Source organism: Callospermophilus lateralis, chromosome 13 (genome assembly GCF_048772815.1).
Source record: "Callospermophilus lateralis isolate mCalLat2 chromosome 13, mCalLat2.hap1, whole genome shotgun sequence".
Classification (NCBI taxonomy): Eukaryota; Metazoa; Chordata; class Mammalia; order Rodentia; family Sciuridae; genus Callospermophilus; species Callospermophilus lateralis.
In genome coordinates, this window is record NC_135317.1 from 79,274,135 (window position 1) to 79,289,855 (window position 15,721).

At 54.8% G+C, this 15,721-nt stretch overlaps 1 protein-coding gene across 1 annotated transcript in view; it reads left to right on the plus strand.

Annotated features, from left to right (window-relative positions):
• The first annotated feature begins 11,243 nt into the window (after positions 1–11,243).
• Syt2 (synaptotagmin 2) overlaps positions 11,244–15,721 on the plus strand; it is a 42,440-nt gene continuing 37,962 nt past the window's right edge. The window contains exon 1 of the mRNA XM_076831891.1: positions 11,244–11,260. The gene's annotated coding sequence lies outside the window, so the exon portion shown is untranslated. The remainder of the gene's footprint in view (positions 11,261–15,721) is intronic.

Sequence of the window (15,721 nt, forward strand, 5' to 3'; positions counted from 1 at the left end):
CCCCAGCCACCTGGTCCAGCCATTAGCTTCTGTTCCTCCTCTGGATGATGCAGAGGCTGATCACTCAGCCTGGAATGAACGTCTCCCCCTCTGCCAAGTTAGTTCCCATCCAGCTGTCAAATCAATTCAAGCACCACTTCCTCCAGGAAGCCATCCTTGATCTCCCCCGAGAAGTCAAGAGTTCCGACAAGTATGTGTGAGCAGGTATGGTCAATGGCCAGCCATTGACTCCCCAGGTACTGAGCACAGCATTTGACACACGAAATAGGCAATTAATATAAGGCTGCTAAATTTCCACAGACTGGCTGGGGTGAGTCTAGAGTCAGGCCTTGCGTGGACAGAGGCCTGGAGGAGGAGTTCTGGTGCAGGGTTCAGGCATGGCTGGCTGGAGTGTGTGAGGCTGCTCTTCCAGGCTCACAGGATGCTGGTCCACTGGGGAGAGCAGGCAGCGCAGTGGCCACGGACAATGTGCCTACTTGGGTCACGTGACTGAAAATATTAGTCCTTGGGAGCAATTAGTTAAGTTAATTAGCTCATTCATTTAAGTAGCAGCTAAAGCAACGGGGCCTGAAGACTGTTTTGGGAAAGACACTCAATTACTTGCACCAATGTCACCCTAATTTCCCTAGTAAGCTCGGCTGTGGCTGGGCAAGGGAAGAGCCTTGAACACTCAATTAATCTCCCCTGTTTGGGGCCTGGGAGTGGGAGGGGAAGAGGGGCCTGGGGGGTAGGGAAAAGCAGGCCATCAGGACACGGAGGCCCCAGTGGCCACCTTAACACTCTGACTGACCCTTCTGGTTAGGAGGACCTCTGGGTCTGAGATGTCACTCCCAGGAGGATGACTTAGCCAAGGTCACACAGCAAGTCAGTTCCAGGGACATACCCAGAGCCCGGGTTCCCAGCCTCCCACACCAGACCTCGTCTTCAGGGGGAGAAGGGAAGGCATGCCAGTCACCATGTGGACCTGCAGAGGCCAGGGAGTGTGGTGACAGGCTTGCACAACACAGCTCACCTAGAATGGCATCCAGAACCGAGATGCCTGATATCCACTCCAGGGTCCAGCACCCAGTCTCTTCCCTACCTGGAAAACGAGGCCACCAGTCTTGGACATACCCCTGTTCCCTACCCTAATCCCTTGGGGACAACCTGTGGGTGCACAGGTCCTGGTCTCTTCCTCACCCCATCTGAGGTCACCAGGCAGCACTGACCACACATTACCACATGCCCAGATGCTGGGCTTGGCAGGGTTAGGGGTGACTGCACAGGCCCAGGCCAGCCACCAGAGAGCAGCAGGGGTCAGTGTGTAAGGACAGCTGAGCCGGTGAGTAAGGACAGGTGATGAGGGGGAGGTGGGATGGGGGCTTGAGGGAGGACAAAGGGCTTCCCAGGAACTTGGGTGAATACTCGGAGGGAGTAAGCAGAGTGAGGTGCAGACAGGCTGGGGGCTCACGGATATCCATGCCGGGGACCGAGGCAGGGGAGTCGGAGTGATCAGATGGAGTCATTTGGGAAAGGGCGTTGACGGCCAGGAGGTCACATTTGGGCTAGGTGCCTCTGGAAGAGAGCAAAAGGCGATGCTCATGATGTTCAATCAGGACAATGGCATTGAGGTGTCAAGCCATTGAGGTGGGAGGTGATGAGACAGAGGGAGGGGATGTCACTGGGGAGGGCCATATTTTCCATGGACTGCTGAGCAGGGGCGATTTACTTGCAAGGCTGGTTTAGGAGGAAATCAGACTCCAAGGGAGATGCAAAGTGGGAAGGAGAATTAGATGCCTCCAGCTCGGTGAAGCCCCAGGCCGTGCGCCTCTCGAGGGTCATCTTACGGGAATTGGAGATGGATGTTTCCTAGGAAAAGGAAACTGGAGCTCAGAGAGCATAAGTCATTTATCCAAGTCACACAGTTCACACAAGGCAGGGCCACGCTTCCTGGTGGGATTCTGAAGCTATTGGTCTTTCCGGAAGCTCTCATCCTCACTCTTGGCTCCACAGAGAATGACCGAAGTCTGGTCCCCTCCCAGGCTGATTGAAAGGGAGTCTCCGGGAGAGGGGACTGGCACCTTTCTTTTAAGCTCCTCAGGTGACTCTGATGGATAGAGAGGCTGAGGACCATCATTCTGAGGCCAGCTGTTTCCTAGAGCCCCTAGGCTCCAGTCATTCCATCATGGGTGGGCACTGGCTCCTGTGTCCATGCACTAAATCCACTGTCGTCAAGGACGCGCGAGGCAGGGAAGAAAGACGGATACGTTAAAGTTGATCTGGGACGGGCCTCCTGCAGAAGGGCAGGAGCCAGCAAGTCACAGGGAGGAGCGAGAGAGGAAAAGCTTAGGAAACCGGGGGAGGGGGGTCCCCAGAGGGCAAAGACAGGATTGGAACCTACTGACACTTTCCTGTCACCTGCATGCATGTGTGGTCCTGGGAATCCCCTTTTTTCATCACCATGACCCTTGACACCTGCTACTTCTCCCTCGGGAGCCAGCTTTTGAGTTGCCACTCATCCAAGACAGACGAAGGGGAGGGAGACTGTCCTCTCAACAGATGCACACATAGCTCCTCCGACCCCTTCCACTGTCAGCAGCTGCCACCAACTCTCTGTGCAGAAACACTCCTACCAGGGCTGGGGATAGAGCTCAGTTGGTAGAGCTCTTGTCTCACATGCACAAGGCCCTGGGTTCAATCCCCAGCACCACAAAAAGAAAAAGAAAAAAGAAACACTCCTCCCAGAGATAGTCCAGGTGGACAGTTTGACTGCACTGGACACCATCTCAGACTAAGTCACCTGTGTGGCTTCTTTAAGTATATACCTCACCATTCCAATTGTGTAAAATGGGTGGAATAATTCCAAACTTTTTTTGAAAGCTTAAGAAAAAGAAAGATTGTTCAAGAGCAGTTTGTGACTTCTTAGCCTTGAGGTAATGACTACTGATGATAACACGCTGGGGTGGACAGAAGGAACCAGCCACATATTGGGTGATCAATATCTTTGAGCAAGTTTTTCTCTGTATGAGTCACTGATTTCCAAAGGCACGTGACCTGTTCAAACCTCTTTTCTAAAGTCCAGACCTAGTTCTAAGCATCTGTCCCACGTTTCCTCCTGAATGGGGCACAGGCTCCCCCACTGAGCTCATATTCACAGCCTCTCATGCTCCCTCTATTGGTGAATGTCCTTCCCATCCTTCTGGTGACACACATGGGAGGCCCAGAAGTTGTCCTCGGTGCTGTCTGCCTCAGGCCCATGTGCATGGAGTCTCCCTTCTGGACACGCAGACCCATCCTGCCTCTCCACTCCCACTGGCCCTTGCAGCCTGGGCATATCACCTCCCCTTATTTCCAGACACTGCCCCTCTCTGCCTGGGGCTCCCTCACCTGGCTCTGCCACAAGCCTTCCCCAGCCCATTGCCAAAGCCCGGCCCCTTGACCAACAAGGCCTTCAAGTTCAGGTCTGATGTCCCACCAGCCCCAACCCTGGCCACTCCTTCCTGCTCTGTCCAGTGCCTCCTGCTTCCTCCCTTGAGCACTTTGCTTGGATCACCTGCCCTTTCCTCAGGAGCAGATCAGAAGTGTCCCTGGCGTGCCAGTGAGCAGCCCTCTTCCCTGAAATCTCTCCAGAGTTGGCTCCACTGAGTCTCCAGCTGCCCTGCTCCAGGGTGCTTTGGGCACACCTGCTGGGGACCCTTTACTCCTGCATCATGATCTCCCTGCACACCTGTCTCCCCCCACAGACTTCCACATTCTTGTGGGCAGGGATCATGTCCCAGAGTATGTCACATCCCAGTCCCTGGCGGAGTGCAAGACACCTAGTGAACATTTGGCAGAGGATCCTGTCCGGTGTTTGTCCCCTTTCAAAGACCCAGCTACACTAACAGGGACATACACACTGGCCCTGGTCAGTAGGTGGTGACAGAAGCATAGCCATGCACCAGCGTATGGCCCCTTCAGGTGGTCATCTCAGGCAGGCAGGGGACATGGGCACGCATGAGCATGAAGCTCACCCAGGTAGAGTTTCCGTGACTGCAGCTCCCCACCCACAGTTATGGGAATTGATTGTCTTGATGTCATGGTTTGAATCTTTAATGTCCCCAGAAGCTCATATGTTAGAAGAAGGTCCCCAGTAGAGCGAGGCTCAGAGGCCGTGACTAGGGCTGTAACCTCATCAATGAATTAATCCATTTGATGGATTAAGAATTTGAATGACAACTGGGTGGGGTAACTTAGGCAGGTGGGCATGGCTGGAGGAGGTGGGTCACTGGGGACATGGCCTTCGGACTGTTCCTGTCCTTGACCCTTCTGTCCGGCTGCTGTGAGCTGAGCAGCTTTCCTACTTCACACCCTTCCACCACGATGCATCTGCCTTGGAGCCAGTTGGCCATGGACTGAGACATCTGAAATCATTAGCCCTAAATAAATTTTCCTTCTCTAAGTCGTCCTTGCCAGGTGTTCTGGTCACAGTGGTGAGACGCTGGCTAACACACCTGGCTTCCTGAATTTTCTTGGAAGGTCCTCTGAGCCTATCCCCGATTCCCTTTCCCTCATCAGAGGCCCTCATATATGGGCCACTTGTGGCTCCAGTCTAGAGAGAATTCAGAGAATGGGGCTTGCTGGTCCTGTCTGCAAAAAGCTCCTCTTAGAGATGATGGAGATATATTTCCTCGAGAGCAGGGAAGACTGGAGCTGGTTCATGGTCACCTGGAAAATGCTGAAGTTAGCCCTATGATCTTGGGAAGGTCACCTCACTCCCCAGGAGGTGGGTAAGTTTTAGAGCCCCACAGACAGGACTGGAATCCTGGTTCTGGCACTTTCCAGCCATGCAGACTAGAGCAAGTCATTTGCACTTTTTTTTTTTTTTTTTGCGGCAGGGAGTGGGGAGTACAGGTATTGAAACTCAGGGGCGTTTAACCACTGTGCCACATTCCCAGCCCCTTTTATTTTTTCTTTTGACACAGGGTCTCACTAAGTTGCTTAGGGCCTTTCTAAGTTGCTAAGGCTGGTCTCAAACTTGCAATCCTCCTGCCTCAGCCTCCCGAGCAGACAGGGTTTGCAGATGTACACCACCACGTCCAACTCATTTGCACCTTTTGAGCCTCAGTCCTCTTAGCTGTGAAATGAGGACAGACATGTTTTTCTTAAGGTAGTTATAAGACTTAGGGAAGATCCAAGTGTCTACAACCCTGCCCAGTTTAAGGTTAAGGAATGAGGAGGGTGCTTGGTAGTGATTGGTAAGGTGTATAGAAGAGGGGTTTGGAGTGTGACCCCAGGTTCAAATCCTGCATCTTCCATTTCCTAGCTCTGTGACCTTGGGAAAGTTAGTTTACCTCTTTTTTGCCTCACTCAATTTTCCCATTCGTAAAACGGGAATAAGGATAATTTTCTCCTCTGGGGTTACTGTAAGTATTAACTAAAGACATTCATGTTAAACCCTTAAAATAGTGCCTGACAGGGGCTGGGATTGTGGCTCAGTGGTTGAGCACTTGCCTGGCACATGTGAGGCACTGGGTTTGATCCTTAGCACCACATAAAAATAAATAAATATTTTTTAAAAAATAGTGCCCGGCACATAGAAAGCACCCATACGTCTTCCTTGTTATCTTCATTAGCATCATCTCAACACCTGCATCTCATTAGTTATTTCTTGGGGGGAGGGGATTGAACTCAGGGGCACTCAACCACTGAGACACATCCCCACCCCTATTTTGTATTTTATTTAGAGACAGGGTCTCACTGAGTTGCTTGGTGCCTGGCTTTTGCTGAGGTTGGCTTTTAACTCAAGATCGTCCTGTCTCAGCCTCCCGAGTGGCTGGGACTACAGGTGCGTGCCCCCATGCCCTGCTCATCTCATTAGTTCTAAGCACCTGCCTGTTCTTGTGGGAAACCTGGCTTCCCCCAAATATGCCTGCCCCTAGCCTAGGTTCTGGGAGCCCCCTCAACCTGCCTCCCTTTGTCTGGGCTGCCACTTGCTCTGGTTTCAGTGTCCGCCGTCCCAGCACCACCATCTAAGCACTGCTCAGTGGCCCCCCACCTGCCCACCCCTCACACCTTCCTTAGAGCAATGGCCCCATGTCAGCAGCCTGGTTCCAAGAGAGGAGGGCAGCCCCCCTCCTGGGGTGAGGAGAACACGGAGGGCGGGGCCTCACAGCAGGGCTGCTGGGGACCTCAAGGGCCAGATTTAGTGAGCTAGCTCCAGGGCCGCTCATCCTCTTTACACACAGCCATTCTCTTTCCAGGATCAGTGGGTCACACAGGGTCAAGTGACAGCCACTCTACCCAACCTGGAGGGTCTCTCCCACTGACCCTCAAGTCCTGTTGTGAAATCTGGCTTGTTTTGCTGACAGTACTCTTTATTTTGGGGGAACCCCCATTTAATGACTGCCAAAACCACCTATATGTCTGCAACCCTTGACACAATTCAGATTTCCCCTAGCAATGGCCGGGGGTACCACTCTTTAGCCCCCTGCAAGCCAGTGGATGCAAATACATACCTCAGAAGAGGGGCGTCAGTAGACTCCTTAGGTTTGCATATGACTCTCAGCTGCAACCCATCCTGAACTCCTCACTCTGTCCCCAAGACATGTGAACTGCCTAGCATGTGGTAGGCACTAAATAAACAGCTATTTCTATCAGTTTTCTCATCTGCAAAGTAGAGATAATATTAAAATAACAACTTACATTTCTGTACCCTTGTTCTGGCCTAGGCCGTGTTCTGAGTTTTTTGTTTTATTTTGTGGCTTCTGGGAATGGGACCCAGGGCCTTACCTTGCCCATGCTAGACAAGTATCCTACCACTGAGCTACATCCCCAGCCCCTTACTGTTTTTTTAACATGTATTAACTCATGCAGAATTCACAGTGACTGTTTCTGTTCTCATTTTACAGATGAGGCACAGAGAGGTTAAAGTAACTTGCCTGGCCACACAGTTAAGTAGCAGGATTCATACCCAGCAGTCTGGCTTTGGATCCTGTAACTTTAACCAACACAGTGTCCACACTCTCGCTCAGGATTGCTGAGGGTTCCAATGATTCTATATAATCTGGTCCTCTGCAAGCGCTAGGGGCTGATGCTCTGGGTGTTCAGTGCTTTGGAAGGAGAAGGTGGAAAGTCGAGGACAGCGTTTCCCTCAGCATGAGTCATGGTCGTGGTGGTGGGACTTAGGAACCCTCAGACTGCAGTGGCTGCATTTCCAGATGGGAAGCACTGAGAGCCCAGGTTTTGGCTGCCTAGGTCTGAGGGGGGAAGTAAAGAACAAGGACATCAGCCTCCCTTTTGTGCCTCCCTCCGCTCCCAGCTGGGACCCGCAGCAGGGGGTGGTCACCAGCAGGCTGCCTTCCCACTCTGTAGGCAGCACTCTCTGCTTCTTTGGCAGGGTACCCGCCATGGGGAGAGGATGCCAGCCTCCCAACAGCAGCCTCAGAGAGGCCCAGGTCACTTGGATAGAAAGGGGGGAATATCTCGACAGCTCAGGGAGACTGCAAAGTCCTCTCTGGGACATCTCTTTCTAACATGACCCTGCCACCCAGGAACCTGGTCCTGCAGGGTTGGATTGGGGCCCAGAGCTCCAGGGCAGCTCCGGGACTTGTGTGTGGGAGGAGTGCGAGTTGCCATCTCACTGGAACAGGGAGGGGAGGACATTTTATTTTAGTCTGTGGACTTAGTGGAGGTGACTTTGGGGGGGATGCTGACAGAGATCATGAAGGAGGCCAAAGCCCTCGCTCCCCTGACCACCCCAGCTCGGCCACGGACTGACACATGGCTCCCAGTCCTGGGTTGCTTTGGGCTGACATCAGAGGCCAAGCCAGGGATAAGGCCAAGAAGCCTGTGCTTGGACTGCAGCCCTGAGAGGCAGAGCTGGCATTGGGGACAGAAGCTGCTGGCGGCTGGGGCGGCTTTCTCCAGGAGTCCTGGGGCCGGAGTTGGAATTTCAGGGACCAGGAGAGAGGGGGACATGGGAGGAGACAGAATTTGCCCAAGGTCACACAATGTACAAGGGCCAGCAGCAGGGTTCGAAGACACCAAGCCTCATAGCTACTGAGCTATTTATGGAGGGGCTGCCAGGGGCTGGGGGAGCAGTGGGTCCTTACCCTGTGGAGCTTACAGTCTAGGGGGGAGGGGAGTCGAGAGTAAGATAGGACAAGAGTGACAAGGCTGCAGAGGAAGGGCACAGGGTGCATCAAAGAGAGGGGCCAGGGGGCCAAACTGGCAGGAGGAAGATGGACTAGCATGGGGAAGGGGGTGAAAAGGATGGGGGTCCTCCACTATTAGGACCCTGCCGCTCAAGACAGCGCAGCATGCCCAGGCTCTGCTGTGCACAGAGTTTGGTAGGGCCAGAGGGGGGCGAAGGGAGCTTTCTAGAGATGCTGGTGCAGGAATCCCACAGGAAGAGGACAGGGAAGGAGGGACAAACAGGACATAGGAGCTGCAAGGGAGGAGGGTGTACCTAGCCCATGGAGATTGGGGAGGATCACAGTCTAGAGTCCCAAGAGCTAGCTCCATAATCTGTGACCTTGGGCCCTTGGGTGGGTCACCCATGTTTAGGGACTTCCTATGCCTTAATGAAGCAAATAATTGACCCCCTTCTTGCATCCTGAGATTGTTTATGAGCATCTGGTGAAATTAAGACCATAAGGAGAGAGGTCCTGAAGGACCTCAGGAGACCCTGAGCAAATCCAGCTGCAAAACTCAAAGGGACTCTGGATGTTCCCACCCCACCCCCCAAGCTTGACCTAGCCCCTGCCTGTGCAAATGTCACCTGGTCCTTCCACACTCCTTCAGATTCCACTGCCCCTGGAGGGCAGGCAGCAGACATTAAACCCAGGTGCTTTCTGAAGGCACAGATATGGCCTTCAGGAACTCTGCCCTTTCTGTCATTAGACCCTGTTTTACTGAAGGCAGCCATGAGTGAGGCTGAAGGATCTTTTGATTTATTTTATGATAAGAACCAAAAGGATCATTCCATCCATCCCCAGGCATCCAGGTAGCACTGGTTTCCAGTCGTGAAGGCACAGGCCTTCTCTGTCAGGTAGGATGGTGTCACAGACACTCAGCATCAGGGAGTTCTGAAGTCTAACTTGACTATAACCTGCTACATCTTCAGTGTGGTGGTGATGGGGGGTGGGGAGGAGGGAGGTTCCAAGGAGAAGCAGAAAGAAGAAGCCACTTAATGTTCTTCTGCTTGACCACCCATCTCAGGTGACAGGGACCCCATCAGTGTGTGTGTGTGAGTGTGTGTGTGTGTGTGTGTGAGTGAGTGTGTGTGTGTGAGTGTGTGTGTGAGTGTGTGTGTGAGTGTGTGTGTGAGTGTGTGTGAGTGTGTGTGTGAGTGTGTGTGTGTGAGTGTGTGTGTGTGAGTGTGTGTGTGTGTGTGAGTGTGTGAGTGTGTGTGTGTGTGTGTGCGCATGCAGCAGGGGAATCTCTAATGCCCTCTTCTGAGCAGACTGCCTTGAGCTTTCAACCCTCAGGTCCCCTTTTCCATATTAAGAATGGCAAGGGTCAGCTGAGCTGACCAGATCTCAGGAGTCATTTCTTACCTTTAGCATGTGCACACACACACACACACACACACACACGCACGCACACACCCTTGACAGCACTCGTGCCAGGGGTCCCGTCCAGGCTCATGCTGCCTCCCAGGGCCTGAAGCCTGGAAATCCCCGAATCAGCTTTTCTGTAGACCTGGGGCCATGACTAGCGCACTGCTGCCATTCTGAAGAGAGGCTCCGGCCTGCGCAGGAGCAGGGCTTGCTGCAGCACTGCAGTGGCACAGCTTTGGGAGTGATGTAGGCATCCTGGGGCTGGGGACAAGTGGAGGAAGGGAGGAGGAGGGGATTCGCAGAGGCTGTGGGGAATTTCCCAGGTTCTACAGATTGGGTGGGGATGAGAAGGCCTGACTGAGTGTCCAGACACACAGGCCTACAGGAATTTGGGGGCGGGGATCACTTCCTGGGTCAAGCCCTAAACTTAATTCATGATTCTGAGTGTGCAGAACAGGAGGAAAAAGGAAGGAGCTGCTGCTGACTGTGAAGGAGGCTGAGGGCTGGAAGGCCAGGGAGGGCTAGTGGCCTGACAAAATTCCACCTGCTGAGCTCTTCCGAGGCCTTAGCAGGTGGGTGCTGAAGAGAAGATGAGGTGCAATGAGGCCAAGAGGGACACCAGGCTCCTGGGCCTCCTTGCCCTCTGGCCCTTCCCCTACCCATGGTGGGTGGAGGCCTTGCCTTCCTCTGGAGGGACAGTGCAGACTGGGCCTGGTGGGGCAGAGTTGGTCTCCAGGGCAGAGCGCTTTTGGTGTGTCCTGTCCCACAGCGAAAGCGAGCACAGGGTCCTTGGCTAGCAGGCACCGTGCCTCCTCCCTTGCCTGGCTCACTCCACCTCCCTTTCTCCCTTCCCCAAGTGACCCAAGGAGAGCCCTGGAAGATTCTACTCCGCCCTCCCGGATGAATTGACGCAGGGACCGCGGACTGTGGGAGTCCTCTGGACAAACACCCCCACTCCCCTTCCCCTCTAGAGTCTGCCTTTTGTTCCGTCTCCTCTTCTCCCTCGACTCGGGGAAACCTTCATCAGTGTCCCCTGAAGCAAATCCTTCCTCCCCCACCCCTCCCCTCACAGTTCGACAGCAGGGAGGTCCCCTTCCTCCCGCCCCTCCCCCAGCCAATCCCCGCACGGAGAGGCTCATAAAGCTCGTGGGTGGCGGGATGGGGTGGGGAGTGTCGCAGGAGGGCACTGAGGGGCGGGGACTCCTCCGCAGAGCTCGGGGAGCCCCAGGGGGCTCCTGGCCAAAGCCGGCCCCGCCCGCCCCAAACTTCTGTAACGCCCGCCCTGCCAGGTTAACCCCCCTCCCCGTGCACACTCCTCCCCTCCCCCTCGTGCCCCCTCTCGCGGGCTGGGCCGTCCCGACTGGAGAAGGCGGCGGAGCGGAGGCGGCCTCCCCGCACGGGATCGTCTGAGGCGGGGTCCCTGCGGTTTGCGGGATCGCCCTCCGAGGGGCCAGCACGGGCTGTGTGCAGGCGGATGTGAGGAGCATGTCAATTGGCGGGCGGGGGAAGCGGGATCAGGTTGTTACTACTGCAGAGAGAGAGAGAGAGGGAGAGAGAGAAGAGCGAGCAAGAGAGAGAGAGCGCGCGCGCTAGCAAACGAGGGAGCTGCAGGCGGGAGGAGAGCCGCAGCGGCCCGGCCGGCTGCGAAGTGGGAAAGAGGGACCTCGACTTCAGGACCCCGGGGGTCCCCTCCGTTCTTCCTGTCACCAGCTCTCACCGAACTGCCCCGAACGTCCCTGGTAAGAGGGAGCCCGGGCGGGGCACCTTGCGAGGGCAGCCCTTGGTCCCCAGCAAGGCACGCCCCGACCACCAGCAGCCTTCCCAAGGTTCTGCACCGTGGGCGGGTGGGTGGTCGCCAAATTGGGACCCTCTGACTTTCTGAGCTTGGCGCTCACGACGGACGAACTAACTGCAAGACGGTGCCCACGGTGGGAGCCTGGTTCCCGGAAATCCACTTGCTTGGCCAGTCCCTGGGGAGGTGGCCTGAATTACCCCGGGAACCCCTCGCCCTTCCACCTGTCTCTCCTCGCGAGCCCGGAACCGCGCGGGGGGAAGTCGGGGGAGGCCGTTGTGCCTCCGCGGGGGGACCCGGACACTAGCTAGAAAGCGAAGGCGCTCGACCCTGAAGGGGCGAGGAGGAGGTGGATGAAGTGGGTGTGCGGTGCGAAGTGGGTGCGGGGCACGTGGGACCCCACCCGCCCGCGCCGCAGTGAGGATGAGTTGAAGGATCCCGTGCGCGTGCGGAGCCTGGAGCTCAGGAGCCCCTGGAGAAAAGTGGGGCGCTCTGGAGACACTGGCGGTGCGCGGGGCTCACTGCCCTTCAGCACCCCTCGCCTGCTGCAGTCATCCGGGACTACGATCCTCTGTAACGTCTTTTGCCCCCTCCTCTCCCTGGAACTTTTTCCTACTCCAGCCACTCCGTGCTCTGTGCTCTGTGCACTGGAGGAGGCAGGGTCCCAGGGATCCTGGCAAGAGAAGGAGCTTAGGACCGGAATGGGGATGGGGGAGAAGGGGCGGCTGGGCAATAGACCGAGTGCCCTATTCAATTAGTTCCGTGACCTTGGGCAAGCTGCTGTACGTCTCTAAATCTCTGGGTGATGGAGGCGCGTGGTGCACCAGGCAGGAATGGGAACGCGGTGGGGGAGGGTGCTCTGGTGAACAAGCCCCTGGGCCAGCCTGCCAGAGCCTCTGCGCCTGGAAATTCGCTGCTTTTAAGACCGCTGGCCTCTGTCTATGGCGAGCTCAGCACACACTTCCGGGGGAGAGGGGTGACAGTGAGGAGCTGTGAACCCATCCTCCCAGGGAGAGTCCGAAAGCTCCCATCCTGACCTGTCCTATGAACTTAGGCAACTGTTTCTCTTTTCTGACCCCAATATCTTCTTCTGTTAAATGGGGATTTGGAATTTGTGGTATCCGAGTTCTCGCCCAGTCCCAACACCTGCTGGCAGGTGAGGCCCATTAAAGAAATAGGGTTGGGGTGTAGCTGGGTAGGGTGACCTGTTCTCTGAGAAGACTGTAGCTCCCTAACCCTCTGCAGAGACAAGGGGACCAGGAGGGTGCAGCCTGCTTATCCATCATCCTGTCCCCCTCTCAGGACAGGCTGTCTGAGAGGGAGGATGGTTGAGTTCTAGCACCACACACCCTTTGTGTGGAGAGCAGAGCCTCCCCTAGGAAAAGTCTCCCTGTGACAGAGAGGAGACAGTAGGCTAAGGGGGATATCAAGGTCATGCTGTCTGCCCCCCCCCTCCCTCCAGGCAAGACTGCTTCCACCTTAGACAAAGATGAAGCAATCCTCTCTGTTTGGAAATATCTCCACAAGAGCCCATACTGTGCCACTATGTGGCTCTAGGGAAGTCCCATCAACCCTTTTCTGGGTGAGCTCTGCTTCTGTCTTCAGTGGAGATGCATCCTAGCCTCGCACTGGGCCTCAGGTGTTGTGGGGAGTCCTGGTTGAAGACACAATAGCTGAGTTTAGTCTTCAGGCTCTGCCTCCTGTTTCTGTGACCTTGTGTGACCTTGTGTGACCTTGGACAAGCCCCTTGTTTGCTTTCCTCACCTGTACATTAAGAGGATTCAACTAGATGACCCTATCCAGCCACAGCACATCTGTGGCTGAAGTTTGGGGCTTGGTGCCTGAGTGGCAGGAATGGGCTTGACCTGGCCATGAGAACAGGTGGTCTGTCCTGCTCACCCTGGAGTGAGACCTCGGAAAGTCCTGGCTCTTCCTGTTATTAGCTGTGTGACCTTGAGCAAGTGCTTTTATAGCTTTGAGCTTCATTGACTCAACTGTCAAAACACAAGGATCATGGCAGTGTTTGGGGGTTGTTAGGAGGATTAAGCAAGAAACATGTGAAATGTTTAGTGAATGGGAGCCCTCTAGGTCCTCACCAGGGGCAGCTATTGTTAGCAGTAACAATAAAAGCTGGTTTCAGCAGGTCTGGAGCAGCTGTAAACAGCGGCTGGGGGGCAGAGATTTGTGAAAGTGGCATGTGATCTTCCCTGTGTTCCCGAAGCTTCCCTGCAGACTGGGAGTCCAGGCACTGCTCCTGTCTTCTGGACACTTAGAGTCACCCTGTGGCGGGAACTTCAGGGCAAAGAGAGAGCCCGGCTTTCTTAGAAACTCACATCTATTTTCCTCTAGTTCTCCCTTTCCCACCCCTGCCACCGCTGGTCCCTTCTGTTGTTATGACAAGATGGGCCTTTTACTCCACTCTGAGTCTTCCAGGAATGAACCAATTGAGGACCTGCGCGGGTCGAGACTGTCTGTCCCTGAAATGAGTGGCCAGAAGCATGTCCCCCCCCCCCCCCCCCGGCTGGGGTGGAGGGCAAAGGGATTGGCTCATTCTTGGAGGAACTCTCAGCATCCCAGGGCCAGGCCAGACTGCATGTGCAGGTGGCACTGGTTGGCAGGGCTGGGGTTTGGGTTTACCCCAGGCTCACTGCAGGACCTTAGGCAAGTCACGCCCCGCTCTGGGTCTCATGTGTGAAGTGAAAGTTTGGTTTAGAGTCCTTCTGGCGCCGTGGGAGGTTTTTAGGTCATTTGGACCTGCAGGGCTCACTGCCCTTCCCCGCCACCTTATGACAGCCTGGGGAGAGATGAAGAGCAAAGGCTTTGCAGATAGACAAATCCAGGTTCCTTTCTGGGCAATAGCTGTGTGAATTTATTGACTCTCCCTGAGCCTCTGTTATCTCATCTGTGAAGTGGGGATAATTTTTTCTACCTCTTAGGGGTTCTTATGAAGAAGAATGAAGTGGGAATGATTTATACAAAACACCTGGAGTGTGGGGAGTTCTAGTGTGATAGTAGGTGCTGCACCTGGTGTGGGTTTTTGAGGTTCTGTGTCATCACAGAGGGGGCTCAGGTCAGAGGAAAGGCAGGGACAGAGCTCATAGTTGTGCACTATGCACAAGCTTCCAGGAAAACTCTCCAATTCCCTGTGTCAGCTCCCACCCCCAACCCCACTGTGCTCTCCAGGAGTCTGTGTGCTTTGGCCCTTGTCACCTGACCTGCTCCCCACGGGGAGCTGCAGGGCTGAGCCTGAGCCAGTTGGAAGCAGGGCAGGCCACCAGGAGGCTCCTGGTGATGGGGGAACACAAGCCGGAGGCGTGACATCCTTCCATTCAAGGTTAGTCATGAGGAAAGGGCTGTGAAATGAGGTCTTGGAGAAAAGGCTGGGAGCCGGGACGTGGCCACCATGTGTTGGGTGAGGGAACCTCAGAATTTGGCACTGAATGGTCCCCTCCAATGCTCTGATTCTGATTTGGGGGAAGCTGAGGTTCAGAGATGGGGAGCACCTTGCCCAGGATCACACAGCACATTAACACCCGTGGTAGAGCTGACTGGCACTTTTGGACCCTTGGTCCGGTGTTCTTTCCATCCTCCCACTCATGCACTGAACAGTCATCTTCTGTTTCTTCTAAAATCAGAGCATAAGGTGCAACACTTTGATGGCAATAGGAAGGCATGGGTACTGATAGGAAGGAATGTCCTGATCCAGAAACCACGACCATTGGGTCCAACATCCCCATTTTGTAGATGAGAATGCTGAGGCTCAAGAACATTGAAAGACTAACATAAGGTTACCCAATGTCAGAGACTTGAATTCCCAGACCTGAGACTTGAATTCCCAGCTACGCCATTCTGCTTCTCCTGGCTCCGACGTGCCACATGGCAGCGGGACAGACAGAATGGGAAAATAAACCTGGATGGGCTTGGGGACGGGAGGCAGGACACAGAAGATCAAAAGACAGAAATATCACTCTCAAGCCGGTGGCTGGCTTTCTTGGCCATATAAGTTGGCCTGTGCTCTGAACTGCCAGGCTGACAGCCTGCTGGCCCTCGAGGGGACAGAGACAATAGCTGCTCCTCCACGTTGGTTCCATGGGCCATGCTGAGTGAAAGAAAGTCAATATTTGCCCAGTGGCAGAGCACAGACTGCAGTCTGAGTTGGGGTGCGGTGGGGGGAGTGGTTCCGAAGGCCTGGGGGCGGGAGGGCACTTGACTTCTGAAGGAGGCTTTGGATTTTCCGCATTAAATAACCCTTTGTGTGTCAGCGTGTCTGGGTGTCTCTGGCCCCACTCTCCGCCTCCTAGAAGCCCTGATCCCTAATAAATTTCCCTTATTGTTTGGAGCTGACGCCAACCCCCACCCCCACCTCAGCTTCCAGCTCCCTGGAGAAATGGGACTTTTGAAGCTTTTG